At 40.4% G+C, this 14439-nt stretch overlaps 1 protein-coding gene across 1 annotated transcript in view; it reads left to right on the forward strand.

Moving 5' to 3' along the window:
• The first annotated feature begins 6089 nt into the window (after nt 1-6089).
• The window catches only part of LOC115570944 (PH and SEC7 domain-containing protein 1-like), an 80073-nt gene continuing 71723 nt past the window's right edge, over nt 6090-14439 (forward strand). The window contains exon 1 of the mRNA XM_030399786.1: nt 6090-6400. The gene's annotated coding sequence lies outside the window, so the exon portion shown is untranslated. The remainder of the gene's footprint in view (nt 6401-14439) is intronic.

A 14439-nucleotide genomic window follows, 5' to 3' on the forward strand; every position in this document is an offset into this window, starting at 1 on the left:
TATTACTATAGAAATATGATGTAGTATGTAGTTTACAACATAATATATAATATTATACAGCAATATAGCATCAATTTAAAATATTATATAGCCTAGTATAGAGCAGTATAATGCGTAATAAAAAAAAATTAAAATATAGGATCAAATATAGCAAAATTGAGTAGATATTCTCAAGTTTATCATATTTAATTAAATAAAGTCCTATTTGCTGTTCCATAAAATATGTATTTGGTGATTAATGACATTTTATAGATTAAAGTGAGTAATAGATTACTTGTAACTTGTAATAATTAAATCATTCAGAAAACGATCATTATTTGCTGTCCTAACCTTTACTATGAAGGTAAAAGTAGGTGTTTCCGGTTCCTTGCGCTGTCACCTTGCGTTGACGCAGTCGGTGCACGTTCTCTTCTCTCTTCCTCGAGCACGCGGAGGCGGACGGGGCGGAGCTTAGCGGTGACGTATGATGATGCGGTGGGAGCGTTAACACTGAGAGTGCTGACCCTGCAGAAAACCAGCGAGTCCGTCTGGGTCCAGTCTGGCCACCACGGGGGCGCGGGGTGCTGGTTTCTGGGCTTGAGTTCAGTGAGGCGATCAGTCGAGTTCTGTAGATTCTGAGGTACTTGTACTTTACTCGAGTATTTCCAATTCACGCAACTTTTCCCTCCACTGCACTACATTTTGGAGGCAAATATTGTAGATTTAACTCCAATAACTACATTTATTTTGACAGGTGGTGTTGTAGCAAAACTTCATCCCACCATGAGGTTTTATTCATATTAATATTTGGCATTAGTACAGGAAACAGTACAATTTGTTGCTGCATTGATATTATGTCCCAGCCCTGCACATATTACAAATTATAATGCAGGAATATATATTATTCTGCTATCAGCTACTCTACTTTTACTTTTAGTGATACTATTGTACTTTTACCTGAGTGGAGTTTTGAATGCAGGGCCTTTACTTACATCTGAGTAGTCCTGCAGTTTGTCATTGCTATTATTTAATTAAGTGAAATATCTGAGTTCTTCTTCCACCACAGTTCATCAATTAGCCAGTCAAGATAAACATAATTGGCAACTATTTTGAAAATAGATTGGTTGAGATTCACTGGCTGCACTTTCTTGGCGACTTGCATATCCTCAGAGACTTTAATTAATGCTTGTACTGTTTCTGCACCACTTCACTTCTCACCTCTATTAATAGTTTAGATTTGTATCCTCTTTCATAGTTGTCCTGCATACTTCAGATGCGTACTGCACCTAGTTTTGTATCCTCTTTTCTATCTGAGCGTGTGTGTGAGACCAAGGAGAAACTAAATTGTACTGTACTGTACAAACATAATAAAACTCTGTCTTATCATTTGTTCTTGGTTCTGAATGTAAATAATTGCTGATTTTCTTAGACTCCAATAATAATTAACTGAAAATCTTTGGGTTTTGGACTCTTGATTGCACAAAACAAGAAATCTGAACACGTCACCGTGGACTCTGGAAGACTGTGAAGGACACTTTTTCAACTTTTTTCAGTTATTTTATAAAGAAGATACTTTCTTTATTCAGTTTTTAACCTTCAGATAAATCTTTTCTACCAATATACTTGATGAATTCAATTAATTCCTTATAACTAAAATCAACACCTTCACCTCCACATAATCTGCCCTCGTGTGCAGTCCTGTTATCTGTAGTCACTCGCTGAATGGGCTCATTGATAAACTCTGGAATATGTGCCTAAAGGGGAAAAGTCACTCACAATATATCTGAACTGTGAGGTGTGCATACACAAGACTGCTGATTGCACAGCTGTACTCGTTCGTTACCTCACCTGATGTGACGCGGCAGCGCTCGACGCGCAATGGAGGCTGGATCAAAGGTAAAGGCAAGCAGTCAGGTCCCAAGTTCACTGTGTTGCAACAAACCCAATCACCGGAATAAATGGTGGTGATGTTCATTTCTAGATTTCTTTATGTCTAGTTTTTAATTTTGTGTTTTCACAATGCTGTGCTTTTAGTCCGGTCCATGTTCAGCACAAAAACTACGTGGTTAGGGTTGGAAAAAAATCATGTTTTGGCTTAAAATATCTTTTTTAGTTCGGTCACAACATGTAAAATTTTGTTTTGTTAAGAACATTCAGTGGTTTCATGCTTACAAGGATCGTGTTTTGGCTTAATAAACAAGTTCTCTCACTACAAACATGGAATATAGAGAATTGTCCCAACACTGCATTAACATTCAGTGGTTAAAAGCATACACAAGTGGAAACCCATTGTAAAACAATGGTTTCTTCCTTAAAATACCTAGTTCCATCAACACAAACATTAAAAATGTCCCAAAATGTTATTAATATTCAGTGGTTTCATGCTTACAATTGTTGAAACACAGTGTTAAACAATGGACTTTTTCTTGACTAAAATCATGTTTTGGCTTAATACACCAAGTTCAGTCACAACAAACATAGACAATGGAAAAATGTCCCAACATAGCATTAAAATGTCTTCACGCTAACAAATGTGGGTACACAGTCTCAAACAGCGGTCTCTGGCTTAAAATACCTAGTTCCATCAACACAAACATTAAAAATGCCCCAACATTTTGCTAACATTCAGTGGTTTCACGCTGACAAATGTGGAAACAGTGTTACACAGTGGTCTCTTTCTAAACAAAGATAGTGTTTTGGCTTAAAATACCAAGTTCTGTCAGCAGAAACATGGACAATGGAAAAATGCCACAACATTGCATTAAGATTCAATGGTTTCATGCTAACAAATGTGGATACACAGTCTCAAACAGCGGTCTCTGGCTTAAAACACCTAATTCTTTCAATACAACTATTTAAAAATGTCCCCAAACTTTAATAACATTCAGTGGTTTCACGCTAACAAATGTGGAAACACAGCGTGGAACAGTGGTCACTCGCTTGGCAGCCATCAGAACAACTCTATCACCTCAGCTCATATACACATGATCTGATCACAATATGACGTCCCTGATTGATAATGGATGCTTTCCAACGCTGCTGATTGAGTTAAAGGGTTAAAAAAGCAAAGAATGAACTACGGGTCCATCTGCTGGATAAATCATGAAGGATTGTCTGAGCTTGTTAATGTCTCCAGTTTAAAGAGCTGATCATGAAAAAGAGCAGGAAGTAATTCTGTTTCACAAACAAGTCATTTGTTTCTAACTAGCTGCAGCAGCTTTCAGATTAAGTAACACACTTAAAGAGAAAAACACTTAATTACACTTCAGTGTTGAAGCGAGGCAGTCGGAGTGGGATAGACGGGTTATTGTGAGTCTGCAGAAGGGGACAGCAGTGAAAACAGCTCAGACACAGACCCCCTTTCAGCAGTCCGGACTCACTGAACTGCTGCTGCACTTTGATCCACTTCCACCAGCCTGCAGGGGGCAGCAGAGAGCCGGCTGCTGCTGCTGCCTCTGGTCCACAGAGGCACCACAGGGAGTCAACACACCTGAGAGTTTTATTATTTACAGAGGAGGGAAATGCTTCTTTGTGGTATTTATGAGTTTGATCAGTGGAAAAAAGATGAGTATCAATGTTATGTTGTGCTAATGTTATGTGGTAGAAGTCAGTACAATGAGAAGAATCAGCTGTATTAGAATCTGACTGACTACAGTTTTGAGTTGCTCTTAAAAAGAAGTTAAGGTCTCACTTAAAACAAGACAACAAAGCTGAATACTGAGATGTAAACATTAACATTTTAATGTAGATTATGTACAGTTGGTAAAATATACATATATTATATATGTTAAAGGCTACAGAGGACAACAACATACAATATCTACATTTCAATTATTTTTGTAATACAGTAGTTATAAATAGTAATAGTGGAAGGGTATGTAGTCCAAACGGTGCCAGAATAAATATTGAGTGGGTTATCTAAAATGTATATATAACTAGGTATATAGGTATTTAAACTATAAAATATATTATTTGTTTATATGTGTATATCATCTTTAGGTGAATCTCTCTTTACACAAAATCATATGCTACATAATTTAAATATCCTTGCCTGTAAATAATGAATCATAATCATTTAAGTGAAGATTTTGTTCAGATCTCTTTACATCATTACGCTGCTGATTATAAAATGTCCATAAATCTTAATGGATTGGCTCTAAACTGCTTTATGACAACTTTATACTTCTCAAAATATACTAAAAGAAAATAATCTGATTTGTCTGTGTGTTGGCTGTAGGGAATGACGGATTACTGCTAATCCAACACTTTTAGATCTGTTTATCAGAGTTTATATTTAAGGCTCTTCTGATATTACCACACTTTAATGTTAAGTCTAATCTAAAACAGCTCATGACCGGACCTGACCTTTAAAAGTGTTTTATTCTGTTCAACAGCAACAATAAAAAAGGAGCTTCTAGTTGCATTATTCACTCGAGGTTCTTTATATAAATGCATGAATTTTTATGTACACGCTTATAATGAAGCCTGACAAAATACCAAATGGTCAAACCTGAAATAACTGGTATTTTTTTGGCCACTTGAGGGCAACAACTTATGAACACTGACATCACATTATGAATCTAAATCCAGTATTCACGCTCTTTTAGCTCTGTTTTGGTCTCCACCAACTCCTGAGGGGAATATTTGTCTTTTGAGCTGTTAAATGCTGCACTATTGTTGGGTAACTGTTTGCAAGTATGCAGAAATCTTTACAAATCAACTGAAAGTAACTAGTAGCTGCAGTAGTAGAGTAAAAAGTACTTTATTTTACTTTGAAAGGTGGCATAAAAATAAAAGACTCAAGTCTACAAGTACCTCATATTTGTACCTCGTCACAGTCCATCCCCTGCCTGTCACTGCCGCCTCCATTTAGAGTTGAACACGGTCCAAAGGGATTATAGCAGGAATTATAACACACATAACTGCTGTAATCTAAATGCATTTCAGACCAGTGTACAGTAAATTGGTACTAATGCCGCTGGCAAGAAATGAGGGTGACAGTTTAGACAAGCATGAACATCAGCTCCAGTCACAGCTACTGTGGTCTAAAAGGAAACAAATTGCAGATGAAAAATACCCACTGCAGTAAATTTCTCATCAGTTCTGCCTTATAACAGCAGATAATTACAGGAACAATGCAGCCGAGAGAAAAGGTTTTAAAGGAGACGTATTATGTTCCATCTGAGGTTGATCATTTTAGTGTGGGTCGCTACAAGAACAGGATTACACGCTTTAATGTTCAAAACACACATCAGCTCCTGTCTCTTTAAGGCTCCACCCCTTGATAAACAGTCTCCTCTGATTGGTCAGCTCACACACGCCTGAGCCAGCACTGCAAAAACAACAGAGCAGCTGTGCTAAATTAATTCTAATGAGCGGAACAAGCCATGTGTGACATGGTGACGCAGTGTGATGTCACCAAGTCACAGGAATTAAAGGTGGGACTACTGATGATGCGTTTCAGGAGCGGGGTTTTCTGTGGGAGAGAGGAGCTTCTGCTGGTGCTGACTTGTACCTTTTTAACTCTCGAGATTTTTACATGCACAAACATATATAACACACAGAAGGAAAGGAAACAAAAACAAAGTGTCTCAGGAAAACCTTAATTTTATGCCCTTTAAGGCTGATAAAACATAACAATATAACAGCATAATCAATCAATAATGCCAGTAATCACAAAATAGACATACTGTAGGTATTTTAAGACAAACCCTGACATTATCATAACATTAATTCCAACAATTGGGTGAAAAATAACATCTCCTCAAAACAATTTTGGGATCTCTGTTGCTTCCGGGGACTTGGATCACACCAAGAAATGGTATGCAGCCATTTCACGTTTTATTTTGCTTCTTTCTTTACGTTTCAAAACAAGTCCCCATCTTCTTCAGTTGTGTAGTAGGATGACGCTGTGACACTGTGAAGCTCCAGAATTATTTCATGGACCAACGAAACCTCACTCGACTTTCCATTAACATGAGTGCATAAAGACTTGAATTATCATTTTTGGGTGAAGTTATCCTTTAAACTTAGACCCGCAAGCTGCAAAAAGTGATGCTCGTCGTGAGGAGGCAGACACTGGGCATGCCCAGCCCGGTGGGGAGGGAGGAGGGAGGGAGGGGAGGCAGAGCGAGGAGAGAGAGGCAGAGAGTTGAGATGTCTGTGAGCTGCTGAGGAGGAACGACGAGGAGCTGCTGTCCATTTTACAGCATCACGTCCGATTCCAGCTGACGTGAAGCAGACCGTCCACACGACACACACACACACACACACACACACGCACACACACACACACACACTGGAGGGCTGGAGGACGCGGGTAGATGTGGACCGCAGTGTCTCATTTGCAGCATCTCATCGTCTCTCCGGCTCCGAGGAGACAAACGCTGCAGCTGCTGCTCAGACAACATCACGCTGAGTGGTGAGTACACTGATCTCAGATCTGTTCCGCAGTCGTGTGAAGGAGTGAAGGAATGACTGGTGCGGTGTTTTTCTTTCTGCCGCTGCCTCACATGCACGCACACACACACACACACACACACACACACATATGCAGCAAAGTGCATAACTTGAGCTGCTGCTGCTGCTGCTGCTGCTGCATCACGCACACACTGATGCAGGCGGCCGGTCCGGACCTGTAGGATGCAGAAGAGAAAGGTCATACACACCTGCACACACACACACACACACACACACATACACACACCGCTGTCACTGACGCATCCGTGCGTGCCGTTTTCACGCAGCCTGCACAAGCCTGACAGTTTAAGTTTCGCCCTTGGCAGGAAAAAAGTTGGCAGCGGAGTGTTTTATCAGTAAGGTGAGCGTGTACGTGAGGAGGGTTCAGATCAGCTTGTTGCACCTGAAGCCCGGAGAGGCTCAGGTGAATGCAGACCGCCGTGTGTGCGATCACATCCGCCAGCTAATGAAGGATTCGGCTGGTTCTGAGTCTGTATTTAATGATAAACACGAGCGTGTGAACATGTCTGCTTGATTACTTTGCCAAAAAAAATTTTATTTCTCGCTGTAATTTTTTTTATTTATGTCATCGTTTATCAAGGTTTCAGTTTAATGCAAGCAAACTTATGGAGCCATTCACAGATTCTTCTAGATTTCGCATAAATTAAAGGTGCAGTGTGCAGTTTTGGTAAAGAGATTTTAATCAGATGACTTTTTTCATGCCTAGTCAAGCTAAAGAATCAAACTATCTTTGATTTCATGGCTAAATAAACTGAATAAACAAACTGACCTTAAAGGACAACGTAGTTTCATCCTGTTTTGCTTTGTTTATATGTGGCGGACCCTGCCACAGTTTTAGCTACAGTGTTGTGGGGACCTTATTTTCCTCTGAGAACGGCTTGTTCATTCAGTTCTGGAAAAAAAATGGTATTATTACTTAATTAATATTGTAGATATTTAAATTCTGGGTTTGAATTTCTTCTCCAAAACTACACAGTGCTCCTTTAAACCTAAAGCTGAAACGCACAGAAGAGGATAACAAAGAAGCAATTTCAGAATTGTGAGTCTAAAGTCAGAATTCTGAGATTAATTGTGCATGAATTAAACCTAATCTGAATTGTACGGTTGTACAAACTACAAAAAACAGTTTGTTTTTTTCACAATTCTGTGATGACAAAAAACATGCGCTGGATGCAGATCGCTTCCCGCAGCTGACATTAGCGTGTTCACCTGGTCTTACGTTTAGATCGAAGCCCAGGTGATAAAAACCTGTCTACTGCAGAATCTACTGACCCGGGTGTAAATGCTAAGTCTACACATTCCCATTGCACACAAAAGCCCGATCTTAGCAGATTTAAGTGGGATTTTCGACCAGTGGAAAAGAAGTATTAAGCCGTCACCGCTCTGATGAAATCTAATAACGTGAGTGAATATTTGTCAGGGTCCGATCGTCCGTATGCGTCCCCCTGCTGATAAATGACAATGCAGGTAGAGTCTCTGCAGCCCGGCGAGGACAGAGCTGCAGGACCGGCTGCAGACCCGGTCTGACATCCCTGATATTACCCCGACAGCAGATCCATTCCCAGCCGCCGAGGGCAGCTGGAAGCATTTTGTCTTCATTTGTTGCAGTTTATGAATCCCCCATCTGGGGCTCAGTCTAGACTCTGTCTCTGGGTCTCAGTGACTGGACGGTGGGGGCTGGAAAAAAAAAAGAGACACCATTCTTCTCACCTTTTTCCTGGAGAGACGTAAAACACACACAGAAACACACACGGAAACACACATCTACTTCATCACGTGTGAAGGGCTGTTTGTCAGAGCGCCTCTCAGAGGACTTCACTGCTCCAGAAGTCGACTGACCTCTTGTGTTTGTGTTTGTTGCCCTGCAGAACTTCACGTTACTTTCTTTATTGCTGTGTAACAATCAGGTTCATTAGCAGTTTCGTGGGTAGTTGATTGCAAATTGCTAAATGTGTTTAGAAGAGAAGATTGAGAAACCTCAGGGACAAGGTCTTTTCAAGGATAGCCAACACCACTGCACCAGTGGGTTTATTCATCTGTCAGTACTTCCCAGGTTTCTCATCAAATACAGAAGTTTGTTCGCCGGCCTTAAGCTTCAAACGACGATGCAGTTTTGTACATGAATGGATTCACGATGAAGTCAGCAAAGATACGTAATATGCAAAACAAAAATAGCTGGTTAGGTTCAGGGAAAGATCATACTTTGGGTTTAAATAACTATATTCAGTCTTGTAAAGTAATTTGCGTAAGTTGCATCATTTATGTGCGCAAACTTACGTTGCATAAATCGAAAAAAAATAGTAGTATCCTTGACTCTTGGTCACAAGCAGGCTCCGTTTCTGCGGTCATAATTACTAGGACCATTAGAGGTCAGTGCCAACAACAAACCTGGTTGTGTAAAAGGGTTCAAACTACCAATGTTTGTCAAATGTTTGTAGAAATTATGACTTCAGGAGCCAAGGAAGTCAGGTGACATGGTATAAAAAGCAAGAGGTCAAACACGGGGAACCATCGCCCAGGAAGTCACTGATTGTTTCCTGTCTGAAACCAAAAATCGACGTTGACCTATTTCAACTGAAATACAGACAACGTAATGTACAATGTGGCGTACAGCGTAACATACAACATAATGTACAATGTAACGACAGCATAATGTACAACGTCACGTACAATGTGATGTACAGCGCAATGTACAATGTGATGTACAGCACAACGTACAACGTCACGTACAATGTAACAACAGCGTAATGTACAATGTGGCGTACAGCGTAACATACAGCACAACGTACAACGTAACGTACAATGTAACGACAGTGTAACGTACAGCGTGATGTACAACATAATGTAAAAAATAACGTTAAACATAACATAAAGCCTAACGTACAACGTAACGTACAACGTAACAACAGCGTAATTCACAATGTGGCGTACAGCGTAACATACAGCACAACATACAACGTAACGTACAATGTAACAACAGCGTAATGTACAATGTGGCGTATAGCGTAACATACAACATAATGTACAATGTAACGACAGCATAACGTACAACGTCACGTACAATGTAACAACAGCGTAATGTACAATGTGGCGTACAGCGTAACATACAGCACAACGTACAACGTAACGTACAATGTAACGACAGTGTAACGTACAGCGTGATGTACAACATAATGTAAAAAATAACGTTAAACATAACATAAAGCCTAACGTACAATGTAACGTACAACGTGACGTCCTTTGCATGGGATTTGATAAAGATAACCGCGGCAGAGCTACTTACCAGATTTATTAATTTACCTGTCTTGCTGCCTTCAGGTTCCTGCAGTGATTCAATCCGCAATTAATACAATAGAGTTAATTATGTCACAGAGATTATGTTTTTTTTATCCGTTTGTTGGTTTGTTTGTCAGCAGGATTATAAAAAAAGAGAGAGACATTTCCACCACACTTGGATTGGACCCTGTTAAGTGTTTGGTGCAGATCCAGATAAAGGAACATATCCAGGATCTCACTTGTTTTTCATACATTTTGTGAATTTCCAACAAAATACCAACGACTCACTTTCACTTCAGATCTTTTAACTGAACATCAATTAGCAGAATATTGGTCATATTTGCTGAAACGATAAGAGACGTGGGCAGTGATGTTCATATAGAGAGAATATAACAGCGTGTGTGTTCATGGCAGTAAAGGAACATGTCAGCCGGTGCAACAGTGTGAATCACTGATGTGTTTTTAACAGCTTTTGGATGAAAAAGCAGGCTGATCCCTCAGTTAGAGGATGAAAGGTTGTATTGTAGGAGCAGGACACACACAGATGCCTCGATGGCCGGCCTGTGCAAGAGCTGTGATAACAAAGTGGTTAGCGCAAACAGTGTTTGGGTTCCCATCGGTTCTTATTGGAAGATTGAGATGCTCGGGCCCGTTGCTGTTCTCACGTTATTAATGGCACTGAGAAAACAGCATTAGTGACCAGAGCGGTCTTGAATTACGGCTTTTTTTCCTCCTTCCCACGTCCGTTTTTATTCCTTCCTACACTCTCTCACTCTGGGCTCTCTCTCACCAGCTCGTGTTCGCAGCCTCTCTCAGTTTTCTGTTGCCCTTTTTTCTGTTTCAAGCAACTTGTGTATTTTTGCATCTTTGAAGTCTGTAATGAGGGAGCTACACGGTCATAATATTCAGTCGCTGAAAGCCAAGAATACGTTTTCGGAGGTGTGGTAGTGGGAGTATTTAGGAGGTGAGAGCGCTGGCAATGAAAGGGCCTTTTAGCATTTGGATAGGAGGGAGCGCGTGTGATGATGGCGAGCATTAGCATTTTACAATCCTGCTGTGTTTCCCTATAATGAGCGGTCGTCTGCTGCCCGCCGCTCCAATCTGTGAGGCTTTTTCTGTATGTTGGCTGCGGTGCAGATGGAGCGCTTTGCAGTGTGGCCTGGATCCTGTGTGATTAATGAAACGCAAATCTGTCGTAGAGGCGCTCTCTCCTCGTTACATGCTGAAAAACGCTGTCTCGTTGTGTCACGCAGCTCACTCAGAAAACTGTGCAATATGAGTACGGGGCTACAGGCTTTCATTCTTGGCTGTTTGGTAACATCTCAGTGCCAGTAATTGATTTTTCTTTCTCGACGCTTGATAGCCCACAATGCCCTGCAAAGTGTCCAGCAGCAAGTGATATCACAGTTTATCTGATTCCAAAGGGTTTAATAGAGGAGTAGAGTTACGTAAATCACTTTGTAAGGCAACTCCTCAATATTTCGGCTGCTGTGATTTCTTTAAAGAGAAAATTCCAGTGTTTTTTGTCTGAAGGTGCATCCACGTGTCATCCAGGAGAGACTGTCTGATAATGTGCGCCGTTTAGGGCGCCAACAAACATTTATTTTCAGTGTTGAAAAGTTGTTTTATCCGTAAAATATCTGAAAATGTTGAGAGGTGTAGATCAGTGTTTCCAAAAAGCCCCAGATCACGTACTCAAGTGTGTTTTTTTGTAAAGATATTCAGTTTGATGTCGTAAAGGAAGAAGGAAACTAGAAAATATTCACATCAGAGTTGGCGATTAATTCAACAGTTGACAACTTATCAATGAATTGATTCATCTTTACATCTCTTGATCTTAAAAAACTATTCCGATTATGGTTCATGCTAACTTTGCACTCACCACCTCTTAGGTAATGACAAACAATAATAAACACGTATTACCTTTCATTTAGTTCTATATTTTACCAAACATAAGGAAGATATTACTACAGGACTAAAAGCCCATTACAGCCATGCCAGCTGAGGCTGAGCATGTTCACCTTGTTCAGCGTGTTAGCATGCTAATGTTTGCTAAATGTCAGCAAAGTGGCCGACAGATTTTATGTCAATTAATTAAAAAAAAATTGAGAATTTTCAATCCTATGTCCTAAAATCATGGATCTATTAAGTGAAATCCGGATACAACATTCGTTCCTATAAAAGTTGCACATTGGTGCATGAAACAGAGCGGCGAACTTCTGCTTTAGTCCTCCGCTAACTTGAGTGGGAATAAAATTATATAATGACGCAACTCATCCAGACTTTCCAAGTGTTATTGGATATTCTGATGTTTAAACAAGTCGGGTTGCGTCGCATAAAACAATTAAATTAATAATTTTGCAGCTGGTCCTTTCACAGTGTAGGCTAAAGGGAAAAACAGTCTCTTTGGGCCGCTGTGCATCACGTGCTTTCAAAGCTTTGGTTACTTTTTAAGGATCCGAGAAGCAGGAGCAAGCAAATGTTGGATTTTTTTTGTCTTGAAAACTGACTTAAACAAAAAAAACTGTTGCTGATCGATTTTCTGCCGCTCAACTTTCAACTTTTACTGAATCAAAATGTCGAATCCTGTATACATTCTTGACCTTTTGTAAGTGGAGAATGACAGTTGGGAGTGAAGGACAGATCGAGAGAAAGCAGGGATCCAATCATGATCCTCCACTTGTCACACTGAGGAGTTTATTTTTAAAACCTCTTCGATCAATGAGGGCCGTTGTTTGTCTTCGCAGGACTCTCAAGTTCACCCACAAGGGCCGCCTTTGGCCGGTAGAGGCGATCAACATGGTCGTTTAATTCGATTGTCCTTAATGTCATTTGTCTGAAATAGAGCAGCGGTCGAGATGTTGTTTTCCTCCCGGTGGCTGAGAGCCTCCCCGCTTTTAAAAACTCATCCACATCTGCCTCAGGAGTGCTGACGCTGCTGCACACGCTAAAAGCTGGCTCGACCCGCGCTGCTTGGTGCAGACTGCAGAGATGTGCTGCTGCTGATGGCTGCCTGTCATTTTCACCTGTTTCACCTCTCTCACACACACACACACACACACACTCAAAGGAAAGATGTATTATGGGCTGCTGCCAAACTGTTGACTTAAAGGCTTTGTTGAGACAGGCCGATTCCGAAAGCGTCGACGAATCCCCTGTCTGAGGTACGTCATTGTCAAACACCTCAGAACTCCTCAAGGTTTTAATATTTAAGTAAACATAAGCTGCTTTAGCCGTAAGTTTGCCTGATCTGGGTTCTGTCTTCTTAGAGGACCCGACTCAGCTCACATTGTTGCTCAGCGTCAGGCTTCATCCTGAGGATGCTGTAAGTCGAGTGCCAGACTGCTGACGCTCACAGCCGTGGCTTTATTTAGATAAATGAGCTGCTGCTTCGAGGGACGAGTAGAGGTCAAAGGATAAAAACGGCCAACTGTTATCTATCTGTGCTATCTACCGATGCTGGATTTTTGGGGCCGATGCCACTACCAGTATCGGGGAGCAAAAGAAATGTCTACGTCGATAAATCAGTTCATACACGCAGAATACATACTCGATTGTGGTCACTTGTGACAAAGATACGTACGTAACGGAGGCTGGATACTTTGAACAATAAACCTTATTGTACAAAGATCAACAGTAAACTTCTCTTGAAATTTAAGAAATGATAAATTAGGTTCTATAAAAACACAAAGAAAGTTATCATATCTGTTCATATCAGACAATGTATACGCAAGGCTCTACTTTCTCTCTATTTATTGGGAAATGACTTATTAGACGTCGGCTTTAAAGCTATAATCTTGATTCGCCATCAATTAACCACTCAGAGTTCATTCTCACTCTTTAGTCCAAAATGTCTGTTACAATATGAAAGCTGAAGATAATATCATTAATAGACGCGTAGCTGCATTAACAACGGCCAAACATTAAAAACATATGTATGTCAATGCGTTAAGGCTCAGGCGGTTTCTTGAAAATGTCTGACACTCACTTAAAATGCTGAATTTGAGAATCAGCCATGTTTAAATGGAGTCTCAGAAAGCCTTTTGGATGATAAGCAATAGTCATTAGTTATTTTTTTTAATAATAACCCAGGTCTAAGCTTCATCGCTGGTTGTACGTCTACTATCACAAAAAAAACCAAATGTCGCTGAGTTGATGTCCCAGACTTTCAAAACATCATATAAACGTAGAAATTGCTTGTAGTACATACGCAGAAGTAAAAAAACAAACAGTGTCCAAACACTGCCTCATAAAATATTTGGTTCTGAGAAGAATAAAGCCCTGGTAGGGTGAAATTTGGGGTCAAACAAACACAAGACTGTCACTGTGGAGATGGCGTTCGTGTCCAACGTGTCCGAAACTTTGACAAGTTTTGATGTACGTTTGTATGTTTGCAGAGGTGACGTGTTTAACTTCAGTCATCTTAAGTCTTTCCATTTGTTTCCTAAAACTAACCAACTAGTTTTGCCGCTACACAAAGATCTGGTCCCAAAATAAATTAAAACTGGTCTATGAAAGTGTAAATTTGACTAGCAGTCCTCTGTGGCTCCATGTCTATCCAGAGTTAATCACATCTGAAGGATTTGATCGAAGTTGCACTTGTTATTAGTGTAAATACGTCACATTGAGGAAGCTAAAGATGCTCTAACTTGAAGCAGCGTTTCCTTGTGTTGTGTAAGTTTAAACGCCCTAACCTTGCACTCC

Source organism: Sparus aurata, chromosome 20 (assembly GCF_900880675.1).
Source record: "Sparus aurata chromosome 20, fSpaAur1.1, whole genome shotgun sequence".
Lineage (NCBI taxonomy): Eukaryota > Metazoa > Chordata > Actinopteri > Spariformes > Sparidae > Sparus > Sparus aurata.